Below are 26,163 nucleotides of genomic sequence, written 5' to 3' on the forward strand. Positions count from 1 at the left end.
ATAGACGCACATTACGGTCAATAATCTATCACATCACCTTTTTCAAAGTCTGTCCCTGATTGGCACTGTGCACCTGTTATTCACTTCATGCACAGACCGCAAAGCCTATATTGTATTGCCTCCTTGGCAGGGATAAACACATGTGACATTTTACAAAAATCGCTAACCAAAAGAAGAAATGAGCTAAAGAACATGAAATGCAGCAAAGAAATGAAAAGTGATGATGCTAGAAATGAAATTGAAATCAAACATAAATGGAGTGAAAGAAGTAGCTGACCATGGGAATGTTAGCATTGCTGCCAGTGGAGAGCCCCTAGACCTGCAACCAGAGAAATAGTGAAGGCTGCTTAGCAACACGAGGAAAGCAATTATGAAGAAAAAGGGGAAGACATCCCAGAATGAGACGCTGGCAAGAAACTTCCCGCTAGGGGCCCTGGGTGGTTCAGTCTGTTAAGCGTCCAACTTAGGGCTCAGGTCATGATCTCGTGGTCTGTGAGTTTGAGTCCCACCTCGGGCTCTGTGTTGACAGCTCGGAGCCTGGAGTCTGCCTCGGATTCTGTGTCTCCCTCTCTCTCTGCTCCTCCCCCACTTGTGCTCATGTGCGCTCTCTCTCTCTCTCTCTTCCCCTCTCTCCCTCTCTCTCAAAAATAAATGTTAAAAAAATTAAAAAAGAAACTTCCCACGAAAGGAAGTCTCAATGATATGTCATGACATTGATAAAGGATAAGCTGATCCAGACTGAAAACAGATTATGTCCATTTGCCAAAGAGTAAGAAGGACGCTGGATCCATATTGTAAGATACATGACAGGCAGAAGGAAGCTGGAGCTGTTCAGACTACTCTCCATAAGTGTTTATAACTTAGTGTTTATAACTAAATCTCAATAAGAAATAAAATACTTCAGTTCTATATGTTTCTAATGTTTTAAATTACAGTATACTAATTTACTAATTTTATAAATTTTTAGATTTCCTCACATATTTAGAATCTAACAATAAGAGAATTTTAAAAGCTTTGACAAAACGTTTTTAAAATCATGGACCATTGTAATTTTTCCCATTGATTATTAGACTCTCTGCACACTTTCAGCCTGCACATTTTTATAGTCCTGTATTATCTACCATGCAAAAGGAAGACTACCTGGATAGTAAAAGAATTTACCTTACAGGGTTTGGGAGCAGATTAAATGAAACTGTGTGGCAAGCACTGACTGTGTGGTCTGGCCTGCATTAGGCTCTAAATGAATGTTGTCTATTTTATGGGATTGTTCCCAGTTGCTTTATCTTGTAGGAATTTGGGAGAATTATAGATATGTATGACTTATTTTAAATTATAATTGGGTGATTTAGTATCATTGGAAATATTTTAAAAAATTTATTCCAAACTAAATAAGAATTTCCTCCAAAAGAATTTGTGACGGCTATTTCCTGCCTCCCCACCCAAAAACATCCACAAAACTTATGAGTCATCCATGGAAGGAGAATACAACATTTAGGAGCACTTCCATTAGATAAGGAATCAAAAGGATTCAAATACATTACAAATAAGACATTATTGTTTCATTTCCTTATTATTATTATTATTATTATTATTATTTGTCCATCCCTGGGTTTTCCCTTTAAAAATAAAAAGTGTCCAGGCACCTGGGTGGCTCAGTCGGTTAAGCATGTGACTCTTGATTTAGGCTACAGTCATGATCTCGTGGTTCATGAGTGCAAGGCCTGCATAGGGCTCTGTGCTGACAATGTGGAGCCTGCTTGGGATTCTCACTCTCCCTCTCTCTCTGCCCCTCTCCCATTTGTATGTTCTCTATCAAAATAAATAAAATAAAATAAAAAATAAAGAGTGTAAATTTCCTTTAAAAATATGGTTTTGGGGCGCTTGGGTGGCTCAGTCGGTTGACTGACTTTGGCTCAGGCCATGATCTCTCAGTTCATGAGTTCGAGCCCCACTTTGGGCTCTGCGCTGACAGCTCAGAGCCAGCAGCCTGCTCTAGATTCTGTGTCTCCCTCTCTCTCTGCCCCTCCCCTGCTGGTGCTCTGTCTCTATCTTCCTCAGAAATAAACAAACGTTAAAAATTTTTTTTTAACAATGGTTTTAGAGATAAAAGAATGCACATTACCTGAAGCTCATTTGGGGAATTACTTGCGGAAGTGCCCACAATGCTTACAGAAAGGGGGACTTTTCAAAGGGATCAGCACAAGGCCAATGGAGGTCTTATATGGGATCTTAGGACCCAAGAAAATCCTGGAAATGAAGAGAAGTGATGATGTACCTGTTATTTAACTGTTGATCCTATATTGAAAATAGCAGCTTAAAATACTCCAGAAATGATTTTTGTTGGTTACATGATCATGTGCCTTGTAGTGGAGGAAAGCTCTTAAGAGGCTGCCTGCTGATGAGTGAGCGTTTTTGGTTTTTGGTTTTTGGTTTTGTTTTGTTTCGTTTTTGATGGGCAGTTTGTGAGGATTTTTTTGAGAGGGGGTAGGTGCTAGGGGAGCAATGTGTGAGTTTTGATGCTCTTGAAGAACACTGTATCTGTTTCAGAATCTAGGTGGGCTGCTGAACTGATAAAGTGAGTGTGGCTTGTATCAGTTCTTGTCACCAGGGAGAAGTAGTATGTGCTCAATCGTTAAAATGGTTTACTGCGTGCAAACAGATATTCTTAAAGAAGCGGTTGAGCTAAGACTGCAACCTAGTGGTGAGTTTGTTATTAGGAACAAAGTGGCTGCACTCATTATAGGCCATTATTTGAATTCAAAGTGAAAATAACTACAAAAGAGAAGTATGCTCTTGTCCTTCATGGGAAGATTGGTCTTCGAGGAGTGTTGTCCAGGGGCTAGAAATGGAGAGAGGATGACTGGAATCGGACCCTTGTGTAGGTAGCATTTTCTATCTTGTCTGAAACTTCTGCTCACTTCCCTGGTGGTCTCTTTAAAGATGAAGTAAAACCTTGCTGGGCCTGCCCTAGCTGATCTCACACTAATTGGACTCATTTCTTCTGTTTACTGGTTTAATCCGTTCCATCTTAAGGTAGACTTTGACTTGCTTTTTGTTTTTGTGATTGAAGCGATTTGAATCCTACTATTCTTGAAGCCAAGTAAATATTTCGTGTAACATGATTCTAAGTATCATTCTCATTATTCTTTGACTCAACAATAATGTTTTTTTTTTTACAGTCTGACATAGCTTTTATTTCTTAGAAATGCTTCTTACTCATTGTATTGATTACTATTTCATATTCTATTGTATTAACATGGAAAATTGATTGACAAAGCACCACTGAGGCTTTGTTCCTGTTAAAAGGATCGCTTCTCTTCATACAAAATGTGGAATATCCGAGAAATGTCTCTGTGTAAGAATTTGAGCCTTTTAATTATTGTGTATCTTGATCTCACTTTTAAAGTCTGCTTGTATCTTAATTTCCCTCATTTTTCATCAATCTTTTTTAAGCATATACTTAAAAATTAATTTAATTGTTTTTTGATTTTCATTGCCAAATCATTCTTGCTCCTTAGTACTCTAATTTTTAGTTCACTTATATAAAACCTTTCTTTTTATGTAGTTTTATTTTGTGCTCCTAAATGTTGGAGTATGAGAGTCTGTAGCATTGCCAAATGCAAAACTTTACCTGTGAATTTTTTTTTCTTTGTTTGTTCCTCCCAAATCTTTTTTTCTGGCAAAGCTGCTTGTTATTTGGGTATGAAATCTGGTTATTCTGTACGTAATAAAAATCAGTCTTGTGCTTTCACGAAGGGTGTCAATATATACTACCATTGGCTTTCAAATTCTTTCTCCACCTCAGGTCTTCTGCATTTAATTTAAGTGCATCTTCAGAAAATGTCTTCATTCTTTCAAGTTTATGTGCTCCTAAATGTTGGAGTATGGGAGTCCGTAGCATTGCCAAATACAGATAACTCATGACTGCAAGCAAGATTCACTGCAGTAAGTTGACTGTAGGAAGCCCATCTCTGTCAGTGAAATGATGGCCTCTATAAAATTTAGAGGATTTTTTGTCTCCAGTGTCACCCTAATGAAACAGTTTTGGATTTTTGTGTGCTCTTTAAAACAACTTTCTACAAAGTACAAATTTGGACTTGATTTTAAATGCAGTGAACCAAGAAAGCTATGAAATCAACCACTCTGTAATCGATACAGAAATCAATGCTGTAATAGTAAATTATCTGAGAGAGCTTTCTCTTTTCCTAGCACTCATTTGGGATGTATCCTGGGAAATCTGTGACACAAAGATCATAGTGGCTGACATGGCAAAAGACAATTTCTACTAAAATAAAAGTTTGTGGGGCAAAATGCTTTTCTATAAATTAAAGAGCATAATATTGAGGGAACCAAAATAAATCCTTCCTCCCCCATACACTTAATTATATTTTAGAAAGAAGAGACAAATTAATGAAACAGCATGACAGTTCTCAGAGCTATAGATTTTCAACAAAATTACTTACATAATGAAGCTATGAAAAATACATGAGGAGATATTTTTGAAGGCCCTCAAAATCTTTTTAAAAACAATAATGTCTTTAATAATTCAGATTTATTAATTACTCCAGAAGCAATATATTGAAAATGAGAGTACATTGCATACTGGAAAGTATCATTATACAATTAAAATTTTATTAACAGAAAATCATGTTGTATAAATATGTGTAAAAATACCATAGTAAATCGAAAGCATCTTTGCAGTGTCCTTTAAAAAAAAAAAGCTTAATTTTTGAATAATTCCTGATTCTCATATATGAGAGAAACCCACAAAGTTTATTTTTCAGGTCTCAAAGAGCTATTTTATCTGGCATTCTAAATACATCTAAGAGAAATGTAAGGAATACTGTTTTCTTTTACATCCTTCTCTAACAACAAAAAGATATCTTTAGTTGGTGATTAATGTTATTTAAAGCCCATAATAAAAGCTCCTGGATACATACTTGTTTAAGGGCCAAATAGAGTAGGTTACAGAACTACGACTTTAGGTAAGGGAAGATGAAGCAAACAGAATTTGGCCCACAAAATCACAGATGTGGAGAGGGCCAGAGTGGTAGGAAAAAGGGGGCAGTCAGTTAAGTGTCTAACTCTTGATTTCGGCTCAGGTCATGATCTCATGATTTGTGAGATCAGGCCCCGCTTTGGGCTTTGTTCTGTCAGCACTTGGGATTCTCTCTCTCTGCCCCTCCCCTGCTCACACTCTTTCTTTCTCTCTGTCAAAATAAACAAACATTTTTTTTAAACAAAGAAAGAAATGACATCAGAAGAACTGTAATGCTTTTTTGTTTTGTTTTTTAACTTTGTAGGCTTAAATAGATGACAGATGGCTAGAAAGAGAATATACCTACTCACTGTCCTGAAGTTTCTGCTGGATTTGTGTATTTGGCCCAGGACATAGAGGCTTAGTGGAAGTCAGCTGGCCACATATCTCAGCAGCTTCCCTTGGCCACCAGAGCCCTTAAAAGAGGGATATACAACTTTTAATACTAGCTGCAAAAGGTAAGCCTTTTCAGATCCAGGAAGTTTTATTTTATCCTATGCTTTAAAAAAAATTTTTTTTTTAATGTTTCTTATTTTTGAGAGAGAGACAGGGAGAGACAGAGAGACAGAGAGCAAGCAGGGGAGGGGCAGAGAGAGAGGAAGACACAGAATCAGAAGCAGGCTCCAGGCTTTGAGCTACCAGCACAGAGCCTGATGTGGGGCTCAAACTCGCAGACCGTGAGATCATGATCTGAGCTGAAGTCAGCCGCTTAACCTACTGAGCCACCCAGGTGCCCCTATCCTGTACTTTTTGTACCAGGGACATACATTACTATTTAAGAAGAACTTGGACAATATATGCCCTCATTGGAAAAAACAACTAAGACATCTACGACTCTCTGGTTCTCCAGCCTAACTCAGCAGCAAGTTCATTGAGAAGAAAAAGCAGAATGAATGCCCAGATCCACGAGTAGTGTCCTGAACTCCAGCTTTCTGAGGTCTCAGAAAGCCTATTTCCCCCTGAATACTCTTTCCTCCTTCAACCCCATATCCCTAAGCCACTACCCAGAGCAATTAATTGATGGGATATAGAGACATGAATGGTGAATTTATGGATGATAAATCTTGCACAAGCTCAATACTTGCACAGGTTTGAGAGGGGTGGTAAATCTTAAAACTATCTAAATGTAGCTCTTATACTACTACAAAATAAAAATTCATGTGGAAAAAAGCACTATAAAGTTTATTCATCCCTCATGATCTGCAAGAAGATGATTCAAAATGGGGTAATTTTTTTTCCTAGCAAATTGTCTCAGTCACATTTTCTCCCACCTTACCTGTTTTAATGTTTAGGTAACACTGGATGGAATAAGTCTCAGCTAGCATTTCTGTTTGTACTTGCTGTTCAAAGTGTGGTATGTGGACCAGTAAAATTAGTACCATGTGAGGACTTGTTAAAAATGTAGACATGTAGTCTCCATCCTATACCTACTAAATTAGAATCTGCATTTTTAAAAGACCCCTGGGTAATTCATAGTATATTACATTTTGAGAAATGCTGCTTTATGTAACTTAGGGTGGGTTACTGAATCTTTCCCCTTCTTGTTTTCTCTTTGGTCAAATGTGTAGGAATTTTAAGACTACAAGGAACCTATTATGAGGATTAGTGGTTTAGAGCATAGACTCTGGAACCAGCGTGGCTGAGTTTGATTCCCAACTCTGCCACTTACTGTGTGAACTTGGGTAAGTTATATAGCTGCCCTGTGTCCCAATTTCCTCATTTGAAAAATAGGTATTATGTGATGGGTATTAAGGATGGCACTTGTTGTGATGAGCACTAGGTGTTATATGTAGGTGATGGATCACTAAATTCTACTCCTGAAACCAATTTTATCAGATATGTTAACTAACTAGTATTTAAATAAAAACTTGAAATTAAAAAAAAAAAACTTTAAAAAAGAAAAATAGGGATTATAATCGTATGTACTTCATGAAGTTGTGAAAAATCGAATTTAACAAATGGAAGTATTTAGATTAGTGCTAACTTAGTACAGAATAGGTACATGTATCAGTTCTCATTATGACAACATTCTGGATTAACTACCATTCTAGAACATATGGAGATGCCAACTGACTAATTTTGAAAGATATTAGTGAGAGTTTTCCGTTAGTGTGTTTGGAGACTTGAGGAAAGGTCCATGGAGAAAGTGGGAATCTAGAATAGCTTTAGGGGATGACGAAATTTGGGGATGATTAGAGACAGAAAGCATTTAAGGGCATTCCAGGTGAAACAGGTTTAGAGGCAGGAATAAATACTTGGAGAGGAACAGAGGAAAGCAGGGAATCACACCTACTGGGTGCCAGGAATGTTGAAGAAGGTGTGGGGTGACAAGAGCGGGAGGCTGGTTAGGCATTTGAGAGGCTAAGATTAGATCTTCTTAATTCCAGACTAAAAAATGGGAGATAGATAGATGGATAGATAGATAGATAGAGGTGAACAGAATAAAATGATGCAGGAAAACAATAGACAGGATGGTTCAGTGGAAGAGAGAACAAAAGAAATATGAAGCAGGATTTGGTTATTGGACGTGGAGAAAATATAGGGGAGGAGGCAATTATAGCTCCAGGATTTTAAGTCTGCGGGATGAGGAATGTGAAGGTGTTTTTAGCAAAAATAAGAATATTAGAAGCATAGGTGCTTTGAAGAAAAGATATGTTTGTTTTTTGAAGTGTTGAGTACAAAAGATGGAAATACATCCAATAAATTATTTGGCAGATGTAGCAGAAAGAGCTCCATTTGGAAAAAGGGCCATCATACTTTTGCCTTTTATTTTTGCATTACTGAGCACATGACTGCCATCAATACAAAAGTAACACCTTAGAATTCTAGAATGATATCTTTGTTTTCTTTATATGTTTCAAATTCTCAGAATCTGTCTACTAAATATTTTTAAAGTAAGTTCAAATTAAATGAATTGCAGTATTGTTTTTTTGTGAATCAATCAGAGAACCTGAAGGACGATGAGTCTCACATCCACTATTCCATTATTCTGGTCCCTGGACAGCATTTCCACTAGCCTCAAAGGAATTAAGAACAAAGGAAATATGTAGCTCTCAGACTTTTCTAAATACTCCCAGACCTAGAAGGCAAAGATCTTAATCTTTTTGTTCAGGAAATAGACAGGCACAATTCAGTGCCGTCATCAATAATGTTGACCAGAGTCTCTTGCCTTTAATGAAACAGGAGCAGAAAAATTGATTGGGAGGTGGCATGTATCTTATCATAATACCCATCACTGGGTGAAAAGTGCATTTGTGAGCAAATCTAATACTGCCTAGCAACTGTTTCCAGGCAAAGGGGGCTTGGGAACCAGCTGTGGTTGCCTTTCAGGAGCCACCAGCCTGTTTCTATACACTTCACTATCTGTTTGGGATTATTTGGATTCCAGTTTTAAGGTATAGTTTTTATTGGAAAGTCTTAATACTAAACATTTTGCTTTTTAGTGATGGACACAATAAACCTAATATTACTCCTTTTTGTCCCTCTCTAAATATAACTACACAGATTTTTAACCATAATGGAATATGTCTGATGTCAGGAGCTTCTATATTTTAAATCCATTTGTCCATTCCTTTTAAACCTGCCAGTTTCTTAAGTGGTCTAAGACCATACCCAGATAAATTTACACCCACTTCTGAGAGCATAAGATGTGGTATTATATATACATCAGAAACTTTAAGCTTTTAACTCTCCCCCTGGAAAATCCATCCCTGGCCTTCTTGTGCAGACACTCCTCTCCTTCCAGAGCTGAGCATGATTTATGTTCTTGCCCCTGGCCTCTGCAGCAGGATGTAGCTCAGCTCATAGCAGTGAAGCAGGAGTCCAGAGGAACTGGGGGTTATGCCAGAATTTGATGAGGGGCAAACAGGCCATGCTAGTAAGTAGAAGTCTCTCCAGGGAGAAGAGTGCTCAGAAAACTTAGAGGAATACAGTAAATACCATAGACTCATCCTGGTTGAGTACTTTCTGACACACCTGAGCAGTTCACCACCATCCCGCCTCCCGCCCCCGATTCTGTCCCAGCTGGTTGTTCCTGGAGTCTGCAAAGACTTCCCAAAGTAGACACTTACGTTCAGTCAACCACACATTCATGCTTTTATCCCCATGGCTGCTGGAAAGCCTCACTCTCTTTCTGGCTCATTTTCCTCCTGCTGTCCAGTCTCTTCCCTCCATTCCACAGGATCCTCTGAGAGCCCTATCCCTTTGCAAACCTACTTCCCTCATCACATCATTATTATGATGTGAGGTTGAAACCCCAAGGACCTTACTTCATCTCCAGCCCCCTCAAACTGAGCCTGCTCTTTTTCTATAACCATAACCTCATTTTTTATTATTTTTTAAATATGAAATTTATTGTCAAATTGGTTTCCATACAACGCCCAGTGCTACCATAACCTCATTAACAAGAACCAGACTGCCTTCCTCTTTAGCTACCTATGCCGCTTCCTGGCCTTTCTTATTTATTTTCATGAGAAGCCCCTCTGCATTTGGGAGACAGTGTAGCATTCAAAACCACAGGATTTAGATGTGGGCCATGTTTTGGAATGCTGGATAGATCACCCAACTTTTCTGATCCTCTATTTCCATATCTGGAAAAAGAGGATAAGAATATCATTTTGCAAGTTTATGGAGGTTAATTCATTCTTTCTTCTCACAAACCTTTACTGATTACCACGTGCCAAGCATTTTTCAAAGTACTGAGAAAAACAGTTCTGCCTTCATGAAGCTTGTAGTCTCATGAGATAACAGTTAAGAGTCTGTTTTGGTTTGTCTCTCTTTTTTGTTTGTTTGTTGTTTTGTTTCCTAAATTCCACATAGGAGTGAAATCATGATATTTGTCTTTCTCTGACTAATTTACTTCACTTAGCATTATACTCCCTAGCTCCATCCACGTTGTTGCAAATGGCAAGAATTCATTCTTTTTTATGGCTGAGTAATATTTCATTGTATATATAGACCACTTCTTCTTTATCCATTCACCTGTGGTGGACACTTGGATTGCTTTCACATTTTGGCTCTTGTAAATAATGCTGCCATAAACAGAAAGGTGCATGTATCTTTCCAAGTTAGTATTTTCATATTCTTTGGGTAAATACCCAGTAGTGGAATTACTGGATCATATGGTAGTTCTATTTTTAACATTTGAGGAAACTCTTTAATGTTTCCTACAGGGGCCACCCTAGTTTACCAGTCTGCATTCCCTTCACAGAGTGTTTCCTCTTCTCCACATCCTCACCAACACTTTTTTTCTTCAGGTTTTTATTTTAGCCATTCTGACAGATATGAGGTGATATCTTATTGTTGTTTTGATTTGCATTTACCTGATGATTAGTGATGTTGAGCATCTTTTCATGTGTTGGCCAACCTTATGTCTTCTTTAGAGAAATGTCTGTTCATTGTCTTCTGCTGTGCATTTTTAATTGGATTGTGTGTGTGTGTGTGTGTGTGTGTGTGTGTGTGTGTTAAGTTCTATAAGTTCTTTATATATTTTGGATACTAACCTTTTATCAGATATGTCATTTGCAAATACCTTCTCCCATATAGTGGGTTGTCTTTTGGTTTCATTGATTGTTTCCTTCACTGTGAAGAAGCTTTTTGTTTTGATGTAGTCCTAATAGTTTATGTTTTCTTTTGTTTCCCTTGCATCCAGAGACCTATCTAGAAAAAAATGTTGCTGTTGCCAATGTCAGAAAAATTACTGTCTGTGCTCTCTTCTAGGATTTTTATGGTTTCAGGTCTCACATTTAGGTCTTTAATCCACTTTAAGTTTATTTTTGTATATAGTGTAAGAAAATGGCCCAGTTTCATTCTTTTGTATATAGCTGTTTAGTTTTCCCAGAACCATTTATTTAAGAGACTATCTGTTACCTGTTGTGTATTCTTACCTCCTTAATCTAAGATTATTTGACCATATAAATATGGGTTTATTTCTGGGCTGTCTATTCTGTCCTCTTGATCTAGGTGTCTATTTTTGTGCTGGTACCATACTGTTTTGATTATCACAGCTTTGTAGTATAACTTAAAATCTGGGATTGTGATTCCTCCAGTTTTGGGGTTTTTTTCTTTCCAAGATTGCTTTGGTTATTGGGGGTCTTTTGTGGTTCCATACAAATTTTAGAATTGTTTGTTCTAGTTCTATGAAAAATTCTGTTGGTATTTTGATAGGGATTACATTAAATCTGTAGATTGCTTTGGGTAGTATGGATATTTTAACAGTATTTGTTCTCCCAGTCCATGAGCATGAAATGTCTTGCCATTTGTTTGTGTCATCTCTATCCTCTTTCATCAGTGTTTTATAGTTTTCAGAGTACAGGTCTTTCATCTCTTTGGTTAAGCTTATTCTTAGGTATTTTATTATTTGGGTGCAAATGCAAATGGGATTGTTTGCCTAATTTCTCTTTTTGCTGCTTCATTATTAGTGTATAGAAATGCAGTGGATTTCTGTACATCAGTTTTGTGTCCTGCAATCTTACTGAATTCAATGATCAGTTCTAGTAGTTTTTTGGTGGGGTCTTTAGGGTTTTCCACATATAGTATGTCACCTTCAAATAATAAAAGTTTTACTTTTTCTGTACCAATTTAGATGCCTTTTATTCCTTTCTCTTGTCTGATTGTTGTGGCTAGGATTCTGAGTTCTATGTTGAATAAAAGTGGTAAGAGTGGACATCTGGCCTTAGGGAGAGTTTTCAGTTTTTCACCATTGAGTATGATGTAAGCTGTGGGTTTTTCATATATGGCCTTTATTATGTTGAGGTATGTTCCCTCTAAAGTGACTTTGTTGAGGGTTTTTATCATGAATGGATGTTGTCCCTTGTCAAATGCTTTTTTCTCCATCTACTGAAATAATCGTATGGTTTTCATCCTTTCTTTTGTTTATGTGCTATATCACATTGATTGATTTGTGAATATTGAACCACCTTTGCATCCCAGGAATAAATTCCACTTGATCGTGGTGAAAGACTTCTTTAATGTATTGTTGGATTCAGTTTGCTAATATTTGGTGAGGATTTTTCCGTCTATGTTCATCAGAAATATTGGTCTGTAATTCTCTTTTTTTGTAGTGTCTTTATTTGGTTTTGGTGTCAGGGTAATGCTGACCTCATATAATGAATTTGGAAGGTTTCTTTCCTCTTCTATTTTTTGGAATAGTTTAAGAAAACTAGGTATTAACTCTTTATTTTTTTTAAATGTTTTTTAGTAGGCTCCACAGCCAACATGGGGCTTGAACTGACAACCCTGAAATCATGGTATACCAACTGAAATAGCCAGGTACACCCCTAACTCTTCTTTAAATATTTGGGTGTATTCACCTGTGAAGCTCTCTGGTCCTGGATTTTTGTTTGTTGAGAGTTTTATGATTACTGATTCAATTTAATTGCTGGTAATCAGTCTGTTCAAATTTTCTACTTCTTCCTGATTCAGTTTTGGGAGGTTATATGTTTCTAGAAATTTATCCATTTCTTCTCAGTTGTCCAATATGTTGGCATATAATTTTTAATAATATTCTCTTATAATCCTTTGTATTTCTGTGGCATCCATTGTTATTTCTCCTCTTTCATCTCTGATTTTGTTTATTTGAGTTTTTTCTCTCTCTTTATATTTTTTTGATTCATCTGATTAAAGGTTTATCAATTTATTGACTTATACAAACCAGCGCCTGGTGTTATTGATCTCTTGCATTGTTTTTTTTAAGATTTTATGTCATTTGTTTTTGCTCTAATCTTTATGATTTCCTTCCTTCTACTGGTTTGAGTTTTGTTTGTTTTTCTTTTTCTAGCTCCTTTAGGTGTAAAGTTAAGTTGTTCATTTGAGATCTTTCTTGCTTCTTGAGGTAGGCCTGTGTTGCTATGAACTTCAGTTTTAGAACAAATTTTGCTGCATCCCAAAGATTTTGGATTTTTGTGTTTTCATTTTCATTTGCCTCCATGTATATTTTGATTCCTTGGTTGACCCATTCATTGTTTAGTAGCATATTATTTAAACTCCATGTATTTGTGCTCTCTACAGATTTTTTTTATGGTTGATTTCTAGATTCATAGCATTGTGTTCAGAAAAGATGCATGGTATGACTTTCATCTTTTTGAATTTATTGAGACTTATTTTTGGCCTTATATGTGATCTATTGTGGAGAATGTTACATATGTGCTTGAAAAGAATGTGTATTCTGTTTTAGGATGGAATGTTCTGAATATATCTGTTAGATCCCTCTGGTCCAATGTGTCATTCAAAGCCTGTTTCCTTGTTGATTTTCTGTTTAGCTGATCTATCCATTGATGTAAGTGGGGTGTTAAAGTTGCATACTTGTATTGTGTTACTATTGATTACTTTATTTATGCTTGTTATTAACTACTTTATGTTTTTGTGTTCTTTCATGTTGGGTGCATAAGTATTTGCAATTGTTATATATTCTTTTTTTTTTTAATGTTTATTTGTTTTTGAGAGAAAGAGAGAGAGAGACAGAGACAGAATGTGAGTAGGCAAGGGGCAGAGAGAGAGTGAGATAGAATTTGAAACATGCTCCAGGCTCCAAGCTGTCAGCACGGAGTCTGACATGCAGCTTGAACCCATGGACCGTGAGATCATGATCTGAGCCGAAGCTGGACGCTTAACTGACTGAACCCCCCCAGGCGCCCCTATATTCTTTTTTTAAGTTTATTTGTTTTTAAGTTCATTTATTTGGGGGGGGGGCAAAGAGAGAGGGAGAGAGAGAATCCCAAGTAGGCTCTACACCATCAGTGTAGAGCCCAATGTGGGGCTTGATTTCATGAACCATGAGATCATGAATTGAGCTGAAGCCAAGAGTCAGACGCTTAAGGGATAGAGCCACCCAGGTACCCTGTTATATATTCTTGTTGGATTGTTCCCTTTATAATTATGTAGTGTCCTTCTTTGTCTCTTGTTACAGTCTTTGTTTTAAAATTTATTTTGTCCAATATAAGTATTGCTACCCCAGCTGTCTTTTCACATCCATTTGTATGAAAAATGCTTCACCATCCCTTGGCTTTCAATCTGCTTGTATCTTAGGTCTGAAATGAGTCTCTTGTAGGTAGCATATGGATGGGTCTTGCCCTTTTATCCTTCTGTGCCCTTATATCTTTTGACTGGAGTATTTAGTCTATTTACATTCAAAGTAATTATTGACAGGTGTGTGCTTACTGCCATTTTTGTTTCGTATTTTGTGGTTGTTTTTGTAGTTCTCTTTTCTTTTCTTCTCTTGCTCTCTCCTCTCACAGTTAGTTGGCTTTCTGTAGTGATATACTTGATATACTTTCTGTAGTGATATACTTTCTCTTTACTTTTTGCATATCAACGTTTATTTATTTTTGGGACAGAGAGAGACAGAGCATGAACGGGGGAGGGGCAGAGAGAGAGGGAGACACAGAATTGGAAACAGGCTCCAGGCTCTGAGCCATCAGCCCAGAGCCTGACGCAGGGCTCGAACTCCTGGACCGCAAGATGGTGACCTGGCTGAAGTCGGACGCTTAACCGACTGCGCCACCCAGGCGCCCCTACTTTTTGCATATCTATGACTGGTTTTTGATTTGTGGTTACCATTTGGTTTGTTTATAACATCTTATGCATATGGAAGTCTGTATTAAGTTGATGGTCACTTTAAGTTTGAACCCATTCTTTACTCCTCTACTCTCCATGTTTTAGGTATATAGTGTCCTACTTTACAAACTTATTTTGTGATTTCCTTGACTGATTTTTATAGATATACTTATTTTTTACTTCTTTAGTGCTTTCTACTTTTTTTACTCCTACTTATGGTCTTTCTTTTCTACTCAAAGAGTCCTCTTTAACATATCCTGTAGGGCTGGTTTGGTGATCATGAATTCCTCTAACTTTTGTTTGTCTGGGAAACTCTTTATCTCTCCTTCTATTCTGAATGAAGGCCTTGCTGGATAGGGTATTCTTGGCTGCAGGGTTTTTTTCCTTTTAGCACTTTGTATATAGCATGCCACTCCCTTCTGGCTTGTAAAATTTCTGCTGAAAAAATCCACTGGTAGCCTTATGAGATTTCTCTTGTATCCAACTGTTTTATTTTTCTTGTTGTTCTTAAAATTCTCTTTTAATCACTACTTTTTGCCATTTTAATTACCATGTGTCTTGGTGTGGACCTCTTTGAGTTGATTTTGTTGGGGCCTCTCTGTGCCTCCTGGATCTGGATTTCTGTCTCCCTCCCCATATTCAGGAAGTTTCCAGCTATTATTTCTTCAAATAAATTTTCTGCCCCCTTCTCTCTCTCTTCTTCTGGAATCCCTATCGTGTGAATGTTATTACGCCTGATGGCCTATTTTCATTTCTAGTCTATTTAATTTCATTTCAAGTCTATTTTCATTTTTTTGCTCTTACCTGTTCAGCTTGATTATTTTCCATTAGTCTGTCCTCCAGTTTGCTGATCCATTCTTCTGCTCTCTATCTATTGTATTTTTTATTTGATTTATTGAGTTCTTCACCTCTGAGTGATTCTTTTTTATGTTTTCTATCCCTTTGTTAAGGGTCTCACTGAGGTTTTTCACCCTTTTCTCAAATCTGGGAATATCTTTATGACCACTCTGAGGTTAGTAAACAAATTACCCTCCTATATACCCTAGGCATTTTTCAAACTGCTGCTTCTATGCTGTGTCTCTGAGGGGCTGTTTGTTGTGCTGTCTCTTTAAGGGAGGGAACTGAGTTTTCTCTGACCTTTCTGTCTCTTCCAAAGCCAAGTCGTTGATTTTTAAAGTTCTAGGTTTTAAGTCTTGCTGATTATAAGAACTCATGAAATCTGGCCCCTCTGGTGTTCAAAGCCAAATGTTGTGGGGATTCGTCTTTCCCATGTGGGTACACCAGGGTGAGAATCTGTTTCTCTCCACTCTCTGTGCTATTGGCTCCTTCCCTCCTGCAGACACTCCTGTAGGTCTCTTTAGCTCTGGATCACATCTCTGCCCTTCCTACCTTCTTCAATGCAGCCTCTTCCCTATACTTAGCTGTGAAGAGTTTGTTCTGCCAGCCTTCAGGGTGTTTTCTGGTTTATTTACACTAATGTGAATGCTATCTAGTTGTATCCATGGGACAAGGCAAACTTAGGGTCCTCCTACTGTACCATCTTCCTCAGAAGTCTACGTTTATAATTGCAAGTGCATAGTAATTTAAATTACTTTAGCATGTTTTAATATCTGGTAAGGATAGTACCCTTATTGTTATCAGAATTTTCTAGGCTATTTTTCTTTGTTCATGTGTTTTTTTCATGAGAACTTTAAAACTGGTTTATCTAGTTCCAGAAAATCACCTGTATTTTTATTATAATTGTTCCTTGGTAATTTATAAATGTAACATACTGCCTTGTGATATTGAATCTTCCTATCAAAGAACACAGTATGTCTTTACATTTGTTCAGATTAACTTTTATATCCTTTGTATTAGAACAATTCTCCTTTAGTTCTGCAAATTTCATAGTAAGTCTTGATTATTTTGAATTTTATTGTTATTGAAATGGGATTTACTTGTTTATTATTTTAAGTCAAATTTGTATGTATTTATTTTAATTCTGTATGTTACTCAATTTCTCTTTATGAATAAATTTATATTCTGCTTGATGCCAGCAGACTAGGTCTGAGGACCATCCAAGAGGGTCCTTGGCTTCACACAGGAAGGAAATCAAATGTGAGCCAGCTGGAGGTGAAAGCAGAGTTTACTGAAGATCTAGAGAGAGTAGATATGAGACAGAGTGAGTGTCTGAGAAACTCAGAAAGGAAAGGAGGGAGTCTCATCTTTGGGATCAGGGTTTTTTTGGGTTTTGTTTTGGTTTTTTTGTGGGGGTTTTTTGTGGGGTTTTTTGGGTTTTTTGGGTTTTTGTTTTTGTTTTTTTGTTTTGTTTTGTTTTGTTTTGGTTTTTTTTTGAGGATGGAGTTCTCATGTATGTGTACATGTACAAGCATTCAGGAACCAGTTAGAACAAAGAGCCCAGGTGTCATTCCTTGGAGTCAGGGGGTCTTGGCATTGAGATGTCTAGCACTGATAGTCTGGAATGTGCATTTGATAGCTCCCTCTAGTCATTCTCACCTGGTCCTTCTTTAGATGTTATTTATCCTAGAGAACCATTAACTCTTTGTCCCTTACATGGAGGATATATGCTCTTTACAAGACATGTGTAAGGTTGGGGGGTGGGGGGGTGCAGGTCCTAGCAAAAACAGAAGCAGGAAAAAGGAGCAAAAGGCAGATTTTTATGGAGTCCTTTAGTTTCCCTGTCTCGTTGTTACCTTGCTGAATTGTTTGTCATCATTTTCATTTGCTATCTCTTGGATTTTCCAGGTGTACAATCATACTATCTACAAATATGTAGCTTTTATTTTTCCAACTGTTACACCTTTAATTATCTGTGGTATTGGAGTTATTGGACAATCAATTAGACAATATGAAGTAGTAGTGGTGATTGTGGACATCTTTGTCTATTTCCTGACTTTGTGAGAAACATCTCCAGTGTTTCTCCATTAGGAAATATGCTAGCCTTAGGGCTGATATAAAATATGTATAAGCATATAAAGGAAGTTTTCATCAACTCTTATTTTGAGTTCTTTTTAAAGAATCTAGAGTAGATTTGATTTTTATCAAATGCCTTTTCAACAGCTATGTACATGAACAGAATTTTTCTCCATGGATACTTTAATATGTTATAACACATTAATATATTTTGTACTGTTGAGCCATTCTTGTGCAAGTGGTGGGGAGGAAACCCATTTGATTATGATCCATTATTCTCTTAATGTTTGTTAATAATTTATTATCTTTTTCAATTGATATTCAACAGTAAAATTGATCATCTTTTTTTGCAATTTATCAGGTTTTCGTATCAAAGTCATAATTTATAAAATAATCTGGAAGTTTTCATTTTTCTAATATCTGGGACAGTTTAAATAGCATTAGAATTACCTATCTCTAAAGATTCCTTTGTGAGACAAGACAATGGTACTTTTTAGGGGTGGAATACACATTTGCAACATACAAAAGCAACAATTAGTTTGCAACCACTTCTTTAGGCTTTTCCTCAATTCTAACACACAATTTTAGTATTAGTGTTTAACCTTGGTATTCTTAACTATACTTACGCTACTACAACCTAATTCATCTATTTCAATGGAAATTGAGCTCTGAAGAATTTCCAAATCTTCTGGGGTTTTAGTTGATTACATTTTCCTGAAACATTATCCATCTTATCCAGGTTTATTTACTTTCTAGAGTTGTATGCAGTAACTTCTTAATCCTCTTTGTTTCTGTGATTATTTCCATCTCTTCATATCTTTTTTTTTTAACCGTTTGATCTATTTTGGATTGGAAAGTATATTAAAGTGTTCTATTTTTAGTGCGTTTCTCTTTCTCCTTGTATATTCTATAGCTTTTACTTCATGAGAGTTATTGCTAAGTTATTTGGTACATAGATATTCATATCATATCTTCCTTGTCAATTCTTCCCTTTAGCATTGAGGTCTTTTAAAATTGCTTTTTGGTTTGGATTATGTATTCATACATATCAAAACCATGGTCCATATTTTCTTTTTGTTCGTATTTGCTCATCCTTTTTAAAAAATGTTTTTATTTATTTATTTTGAGGGGGATAGAGAGAGGATCCCAAGCAGGCTCCATTCTGTCAGTGCAGAACCCCACGTGTTGCTTGATGTCATGAACCATGAGATCATGACCTGAGCCAAAATCAAGAGTCAAATCCTTAACCAACTGAACTACCTGGGCACCCCTCATCCTTTTATTTTTATCTTTACTGAATTGCATTGCCTTAGGAGTATATTTTGTTTAGGGCTGAGTTTTGCTTTACAATAGCAGTAGGACTTGTATCATGCACACAAACCTCAAAAGTCACATTTTCTTATGTTCCACTGGCCAAAGCAAGTTATACAGTTGAGTCTGGATTTAAGGGGTGGAGAAATAAACTCCACTCTCAGGGAGAAGTTGTAAAATACTGTGGTGATTTGAGCAGAGACTTAGTCCACTCCAGGCAACAAGATAGACTGCCCATGTGGGAGCTAATGGGGAATGGAGAAGAGATATATACCTGCAGGCAGATCTCCCACCTGAGACCCTTTTTCCAAGGCTTATTTAAGGATCCATACAAGTATTAGAAGAGAAAGCCAACATTTGAACATGTTCACAGTTCATTGATGGACACTCAGTGTTAGTCACAGAAGCAGGGACTCACAACACTGTAATTTGCCCCAGTCCAGGAAAGAGACATTTTTCTTTCTTCTCTCTACAAATACAGAAGAGCTAGAAAGAGGCTGAGGCAGTTTCTGGGAGCCAGAGCCTTGTCTGTCCTTCTCACTCTAAGCTGACAGAGCCATAGTTTTAACCTAAGTTAAGGGAGGATGGGAGAAAAACTAAACAATCCAAATTATGTATTTGTGATAACTGGAAATGACTGAATGACTGTAGAATCAGGCCAAGATCATTGAAGGAGCCTCTCCACAACAGAAAAGAGAAATTTAACAGAGCACAGAGAAGAGATTGAAGAAAAGAAACAAGAAGCAGAGATGGAAAACAAAGGAGAAAATGTGGCATAACTAATAAAGCAAGGTCCTCAAGGAAATCGAAAGGGTTGGCTGGAGTTAATATAGCCTGGTCTTCAATAGGAAGAAACAAATTTCATCCTCCAAGAATGGAGGAAAAGCTGTTAAGAATGGGTATGAATACAGGTGATTATGCATACAGGAGTCTGGAAAGCTGATAACCTCAATTCTCTTAATGAAGTAGGAAGTGAGGATGTCTGATGAGAATAAGGACAGCTTGAACAGTGAGGAAAATTTATAATGTTCACTGAATGAAATACTGGGGTCGGAATTGACCTAAGGTGGTAAACAAAAGTAAATTACCTTTTTTCTCTGCTAGCAACAAGTTATAAAAGAGAAAAAAACCCCAAAAGGCCATCTAAAAAAATAAAATGTTATATAAAGGCATCAAGGGGTGCCTGGGTGGCTCAGTCAGTTGAGCGTCTGACTTTGGCTCAGGTCATGATCTCGCGGTCTGTGAGTTCGACCCCTTGTAGGGCTCTGTGCTGACAGCTCGGAGCCTGGAGCCTGCTTCGGATTCCGTGTCTCCCTCTCTCTCTGCCCCTTCCCCACTCATGCTCTGTCTCTCTCTCTGTTAAAAATAAATAAACATTAAAAAATTTTTTTTGATTAAAAAAAGACATCAAACAATATGTCTTTAGATAGAAAGATACAATATGAAAAAACTATGAATTCTCCCCAAATTAAGGAAATGTAATATAATTGTAATTTAAATTTGACTAATATTTGGGAGGAATTGGCTAAAGTGATCTTAAAGTTTATGTGAGATAATACATGAATATAAGACTCATGAGGAATGATTAGCCTTACAAGATTAAAACATATCACAACCTCCTTATATTGGCTTCGGTTTGGGCTTAGTAAGAGACAAGTCAGAGGACAGAAGAGAGAGAGCTCAGAAATAGATTCCAGTACATGTGGGTATTTGATATGTAACAAAAATGGTATTTCAGTTAAAAGGGATAAGATGGGTTATTTTTAAAATGGTGCTGGGGCGCCTGGGTGGCGCGGTCGGTTAAGCGTCCGACTTCAGCCAGGTCACGATCTCACGGTCCGTGAGTTCGAGCCCCGCGTCGGGCTCTGGGCTGATGGCTCGGAGCCTGGAGCCTGTTTCCGATTCTGTGTCTCCCTCTCTCTCTGCCCCACCCCCGTTCATGCTCTGTCTCTCTCTGTCCCAAAAATAAATAAATGTTGAAAAAAAAAAATTTTAAATGGTGCTGACCTAACAGTGTATTCATCTGGAAAAGAGTATTTCAAGAAGTTCCAGGTTGATTAAAGAAAAGAAGGAAAAAATAATAGGTTTCATATGCAAGAAATATTCCTCAAGTTGTTGATTAACCGAGATAGGACTTAGAAGCTATGAAAGAAAATACACACATAATTTAAAAATTTAATCCATTTAAAAAGGATTAAACATCAACCAAAAGGAAGTGAACGTTGTGCTTCAACATAAACTTAACTTTAAAAAAAGAAGCAATGGGGGGTTCCTGGGTGGCTCAGTTGGTTGAGCATCTGACTCTTGATTTCGGCTCAGGTCATAATCCCAGGATCATGGGCTCAAGCCCTGAATTGGGCTCTGTGCTGAGTGGGGAGCCTACTTAAGATTCTCTTTTTATCCCTCAGCCCCTTTCCCCCACTTGTGCTCTCTCTCTCTCTCTCTCTCTAAAATAAATAAATCAATCAGTCAGGGTGCTTGGGTGTATCAGTTGGTTGAGCATTGGACTCTTGATTTGGGCTCAGTTCGTGATCCCAGCATTGTGGGATAGAGCCCCAAGAGCCTCATGTTGGGCTCCATGCTGAGAGTGAAGCCTTCTTAATATTCTCTCTCTCCCTCTGCCCCTCCCCTTCTTGTGCTCTCTCTCTCTTTAAAATTAATTAATTGATTAATTTAAAAAAGAAAGAAAAACCCAAATAAGTTTCAATAATAATAATAATAAAATTTAAAAGGAAATCATAACTTAGGGAAATGACCTGAAATATATGATAGAGGTTTAAGCTATATAAAAAGTACTTACAAATGGATAAAAACACAAATAGCCAAAAAGAAAAAACGGGCAAATGAGATTGGGAGAAAGCAAATCCAAGAGGTCACTAAACATGAATTCATGCCCAACTTTGCTACGAGTTAGGGAAATGCAAATAAAATAACATCAATATATTACTGCATAGCCATTAGATGAGCAAAAGTGAAAAGGGGAAGTACCTCTTGCTGAAGACATTCAGGGAAAGGGTACTTTCTTGTATGCAGAAATGGTAACTGTTTCAGCCTTTTTAAAAAGAAATATGACTTAGCCATTGAAATTAATAATATATTTATCTCTCCCACTCTCAGGATCCTGTCCCATGGAAATAAAATCAGTGCTAGATGAGATCTACATACAATTATGTGTGTTGTATCACTGTTTGTAATAGTCAAAGACTGAAAACAAAGTAAATGCCCCTCAGTTGGTGAGTGACTAAGTCATGATGGCACCCCCACATCATGTAGTATTATGCAGCCATTAAAAGAAGTAAATAAGATTCTTAAGAAGCATGTGCCCTGAGCTAGGAACTCATTTGGTCCTTACAACAACTTAGTAGGTGGTGGTAATTTTACAGGTAAGAAAACTAAAACACAATTTTTTAAGTTACCCAAGGCCTCACACATCTGTATTCAAAATTACTATATTTTTTCCTTATGCCAAGATCACCTCCAACATTAAACAGTTACTTGGAGAAATTTTCATAACACTGTGTAGTACAAAAATATTAACATAGAGAAGCATATATAATGAGATATTATTATTATAAAAACAAATGACCACCTAAATTTTGTTAACATATACATACACATGCACACACACACACCACACAGCATGCTATATATCTAGAATATATTTGTGTACTAGAAAAAGTAAGAACCGCTACACATGAGGTTGTTAACCTTATTCCTTATGGAAGAAGCATATTTACTATTCATAGTAAAAAAATTATGTAAGCTGTAATCCCAAGAGCTATTTATGAAAGAATGACTTTCTGAGGGGAAGAGTGGATTCTACATGAGTTTTACGTTCACCTTGGCTTTTTTATTTTTTAATTGTATATATTTTTTATTTATTTTACTTATTTATTTATTTATTTATTTATTTTCTCAATATATGAAATTTATTGTCAAATTGGTTTCCATACAACACCCAGTGCTCATCCCAAAAGGTGCCTTCCTCAATGCCCATCACCCGCCCTCCCCTCCCTCCCACCCCCCATCAACCCTCAGTTTAATTGTATATATTTTTTAATTAGAATGCCTGATTGAGGGAAGAGAAAGCTATATTCATTGGGGGGGGGAAATCTAAGTTAATGGGGATATAACAATAATACATCTATAAAGACACCTGAAGATTATTTCCACACATCTCTAGAACTTAAAAAGTTAATGCTAACAAGAGAAAGTATAGGGATAGTATACAAGACTTAATGTGTAAGACTCTAAATATCAGGTCATGAAAGAACAGTTTTTTAGCAGAAGTTAAATTTACTCTACATTTTAGAATGTAAGCAGACCCTTCAAATAAGCAGTTTCATTTTAAAAATTGGATGCCATACTATTTTTTACACTAATTAATTTGAAGCAACTTAAACACTGTTTCACTTATTGAACAGAAACCAGTAAGAAATTATTTTTATAATTCTATATAAATACTTATATATTTTAGATGAGTTCTATTATACACAAACTATAATCACATTACTTTTAACATTATTGATAAAATTATAAATTCTTGAGGTGATCCACAGTCTCATATTATCACTAAGAAGTTTATCTTTTTGATTCTATTCAACATGGACAAGATCACCTCCAACATTAAGCAGTCACCAGGTGGAAAGAAAGGGTGAACGCAGGCCCTGAAGTTCCCGCTGAACAAGGGAAAGTGACATAAGAGGCTGACATAAAAAAGCGATGAAGTGTAGCAGAGAGTATGAACACAGGGCAAAGGCCTTAAGAAGCAGGGAAATGCTCATGTTGGCAGACAGGAGTGGGCCGGAGAATTTTATTCATTTTGCAGGAGAAAGCTTATCCTCAGGGGAGGGCCAGGATTCCCATTGGGCCTGGAGGAGAGGTTTCTAGGACAAGATGAGGGTATAGAAGCTTGAGGAAAATGGGATTAAGATTCTCAGGGCTGCAGTGAAAGGGGCTGAGGTAAAGCATAACGGTGGGATTTCACCAGAGCTGAGAAACAAAGGTGTAAGGGAACTAGAGAAGGGAGGTGGTCCGAGTTGTGATGAAGCACTTGGCTTCCTCCCTGCACACGATAGGCCTCCACCCAGTTTGGTACAAATTCTACTGGTGCTGTAGCTGCCTAAGATTACCATGTGGTCTGACCTGTCTTGGGGTCTTGTGTACAAGGGCCTTTGACAGTAGTGGAGCCAAAGGGCAAGACCTCCTAGGGGGTCATGCAAGTTCTAGATGAGTCTGTTGTGCTGAGTTGTTGTATTCTCACTTCTATACAAATCACTATCAATGGCATTTTTGTGAGTATAAAATATTCACTCTTTGATCAGTATCTGGAGAACTTAGATGCTTTTCATCAAATTCAGGACGTGCCCTATTCCGCTTTGGGAAGCGGTGCTGCTAGAGTGGCACAGTTCCGTCATATTTGGCTGGGAGTGGGACTCATTTCTTTGATGATCCTTTGTTTTGTGAAGCGTGGTGTTCCAAGTTCTCTTTCCCTGAGGCCTAGGCTGATGACTGCTTTGTAACCACATTCCTCTAGCCAACATGAAATAAAGTAATAGAGCTTGCCAATAACATTCAATTATCTCAGATTGAGAGATCACTTACAGAAAAAAAGCTGAATTCAGTGACTCACAAAACCAGACTCTTGGCATATATGGAAGGAGAAAATGTCAAGGAAGTCAGTGAAGAAAAATGCAAAAAGGTTCAAGTTGTAGTAATCCATTCTAAAAAGCCATTGTTGGCCCCCTGAACTTCTGTTCTTTAACTTCTGAAACCACTGCCTTTATCTGAAAACATTAAGCTGCTATGAACTAGAATTTGCCAATGCCAAACTGGAAATCATTTATGGGTTTTGAATTTCATTGCAAATAAAACTTTATTAAACACTTCCTTTTAATATTCCAATTTAAAGTTGAGAGTCGACACCATTCTTTAGATCCAGGCAGCTACACTGGCAGTTCATTTTTGGGTTTCTTTTTGTTCATTTTTGAAGATGTAATTATGAACTTTTTGAGGACAATCATGGAGTATTTGATCTTCTCATGGATCTGGTTTTGATGCGACTTTCAATCTCAGGTTACTTTGATCTTTTTGGTTTGTTTCTTAAGTTAAGTTGCTTTGCAAGCATCTACATATTCAAAGGCCTCAGAGTAGGTTAAGCTAATGGTCATTTATGAACTGCCTTTAGATATTGTTCCATTATCACCATGCTCTATTCCTATCCAACTTTTCCCACTTGCCTTGATGGCACAAGAAGAAGGGTTTTTTTTTTTAAGTCACGGTCATAGGCATATATGTTCATGTTACTCCTGGAGGATCCCCCACCTCAAAATGCCAAGCTCAAAGTATTGGGTTCTTGGTCTTTTTTTTTACAATTCTTATGAAAATTGCATAGCTTACCATAGCTTATGCTGAAAGAACATACTTTGAAATTTGTTTTCTCCAGTGATATTTACAAGGTATGATTAAATAAAACTTGTATGTTGACTTATGGAATGGGAAACAAATTAGAATTTTAGGGCATACTTCTTTCTCATTTAATGCAAGTATGACTAGACTTTTGTGTTTGACCCACACTGACGAGGCAAAGTGACAAGAAGGCAAATGTTTTGTGTAATTTTTAGCTATCTTTCTTCATCTGGGATTTTTAAAAAGAGAAATAGGCTTTGAAAAATTAAAGATATTAAATAATAACCACAAAAGGACTGTAGCATGAGGAATGTCTGATTCCAAGTTAGGTAAAGTGTATAAATTCCATGAACAGCTTTTAATTCTTAATAAACAGTGAAATCTTCAAATGATGCCACACATCCATTTGCAGTTATGTAAAAATCTAGTCATACTTGCTTCAGATCAGAAAGAAATGTATTATATTCCAGATTGTTTCCGTAAATGGAACCGTGGTTTCATTCAGTTAAATTCTATAAATTTATAGCCAATAGTTATAGAAAAATTCAATACTATTTCATGTTATGTGAAGTCAAAGTCATATGATTGAACTGTATATGAATAAGAACCACTACATAAAGTATGAGTATGTATTTACTGTAAAATATATAAAATATTGAAAGGAAATATATTGAAAAAACAGTAAGAAGTTTTATCTTTTGAATAACATACTTATTTTTTATTATGTTTAATCTTTTATGTTATTTTTTAATGTTTATTTATTTTTAAGAGGTGGGGGAGGAGCAGAGAGAGAGGGAGACAGAGGCTTGTGCTGACAGCACCGAGCCCGATGTGGGGCTCAAACTCACAAACCGTGAGATCGTGACCTGAGCCGAAGTCAGATGCTTAACCAACTGAGCCACGCAGGCACCCCTTTTTTTTTTAAGTAAGCTCTATGACCA

At 36.9% G+C, this 26,163-nt stretch overlaps 1 protein-coding gene across 3 annotated transcripts in view; it reads left to right on the top strand.

Moving 5' to 3' along the window:
* The first annotated feature begins 2,757 nt into the window (after positions 1–2,757).
* The window catches only part of CC1H2orf88 (chromosome C1 C2orf88 homolog), a 70,149-nt gene continuing 46,743 nt past the window's right edge, over positions 2,758–26,163 (top strand). Inside the window, exon 1 of one of the 3 annotated variants that reach the window (XM_043577312.1) lies at positions 2,758–2,878. The gene's annotated coding sequence lies outside the window, so the exon portion shown is untranslated. Of the gene's footprint in view, positions 2,879–6,611; positions 6,721–8,327; positions 8,434–26,163 lie in introns of those variants that run through there. The other 2 variants (XM_043577311.1, XM_043577310.1) reach the window with 2 other exon arrangements.

The sequence above is a fragment of the Prionailurus bengalensis genome, chromosome C1 (assembly GCF_016509475.1).
Source record: "Prionailurus bengalensis isolate Pbe53 chromosome C1, Fcat_Pben_1.1_paternal_pri, whole genome shotgun sequence".
Lineage (NCBI taxonomy): Eukaryota > Metazoa > Chordata > Mammalia > Carnivora > Felidae > Prionailurus > Prionailurus bengalensis.